The sequence below is a fragment of the Ascaphus truei genome, chromosome 12 (genome assembly GCF_040206685.1).
Source record: "Ascaphus truei isolate aAscTru1 chromosome 12, aAscTru1.hap1, whole genome shotgun sequence".
In the NCBI taxonomy this organism is placed as follows: domain Eukaryota; kingdom Metazoa; phylum Chordata; class Amphibia; order Anura; family Ascaphidae; genus Ascaphus; species Ascaphus truei.
The window spans coordinates 32,658,670-32,660,428 of NC_134494.1; positions in this window are offsets into that span (position 1 = coordinate 32,658,670).

Here is a 1,759-nt window from a genome sequence, read left to right on the forward strand (position 1 = left end):
TAGTAAATACGGCCCTCGTATTATTACGTGAACTCACTACAATCTGGAGTCTGTGTTGAGCCCTAAAATGTAGCGCTGGGGACTTTTCATGCTGCAAGTCGGGCTGAAACAGGCAACACTATATAATAGTCGTATACGCGCTAGTTTCATGCACTGTGTCTGCAATGGGTTGAAGGATTTATGGAGTGTGCAGGGGGGAGCTTGGGCAGAGTAACATCTGCATGTTGGCGAGGGGTTTCTGTATTAAGACATGGGCATCTTGCGTTACTTTTCTACACCAACTTTAATGTGAGAAAAGTGATTATAGTGCATAATTAAAACAGCCGTTTGTGCGGTAAATTAGCAACCGTAGAAATACTCTTAAATATGTTGCGATTCAGACAAAAAATGTATTTTTATTAGACGCTAATATTTCCGCGCAGACCCACTGCTTCATACATAGTGTCCTGTGTATAGCACAGGGCAAACGGAGAGATAGTTGTAATATTGGCTAGATCAGGGACGGGCAGCATCTTTTTAGCTCCAGTTTGGGAGCCGGGTGACTTTAGTACAGGGGTCAGCCAACTCTAGTCTTCAAGGGGCACCAACGGATCAGGCTTTCAGGATATCCCTGCTTCAGCACAGGTGGCTTAGTCGAAGATATCCTTAACACCTGACCTGTTGGGGGGGGGGGGGGTCTTGAGGACTGGTGTTGAGCCCCTCAGCTGCATAGGATGGCTGTGCATTGCAGGGAGCAGTGAAGGGAACTCGTCCATATTAAATTATTCACAAGTGGGGAAAACTAGTGCAATAAAATAGCAATACCCGAGATAACATTTCTTTGATGATCACTTTTCTTTGCTCCAATGTTGCAGCCAGGAAGACTTCAGTAATGTAACCCCTAAAAGTGGACTTTCAGAGGGGTTATTAGTCTTTCCCTTGCAAGACTGCAAATGTCCCCATTCCTATCTGTGTACGTGAGAGATTGCTCAAATATAGATGTTTCATTTCACACATCAATAAGAGTCCAGTCAGATTTCCCATTTAAACCATTTATTTGCTGCATTAGCATAGCTCAACATTTCTGCTGAATACGCAATATTTTCTGGGTGCAGTCGCCTTGGACCTCGAGCCTTCGGGGTGCCCCGCGTTCCCTCCTCTCTTCCAGTCAACGCCGGGATCCAACTTCCGCGTGACCGGAGGGGAGAGCTGGAGGAGGGAGCATGAGACCCCCCCTCTCCAGCTCCCCCCCTCGCCTCTCCAGATCCCCCCCCTCCCGAGCTCCCCCCCTCTAGCCTCTCCAGCTCCCCCCCCCCCTCCCCAGCTCCCCCCCTCTCGCCTCTCCAGCTCCCCCCCCCTCCCCAGCTCCCCCCCTCTCGTCTCTCCAGCTCCCCCCCTCCCCAGCTCCCCCCTCCTCCCCAGCTCCCCCCTCCTCCCTCTCCCCCCCTCTCCAGCTCCCCCCTCCTCCCTCTCCAGCTCCCCCCTCCTCCCTCTCCAGCTCCCCCCCTCTCCAGCTCCCCCCCCTCCCCAGCTCCCCCCTCTCCAGCTCCCCCCTCCTCCCTCTCCAGCTCCCCCCCTCTCCCCTCTCCAGCTCCCCCCCTCTCCTGCTCCCCCTCTCCAGCTCCCCCCCCTCCCCCCTCTCCAGCTCCCCCCCCTCCCCCCTCTCCAGCTCCCCCCTTCCCCCCTCTCCAGCTCCCCCCCTCCCCCCTCTCCAGCTCCCCCCTTCCCCTTCTCTCCCATTCTCCCCCCTCCCTCCCCCCTCCCCCCTCTCTAGCTCCCC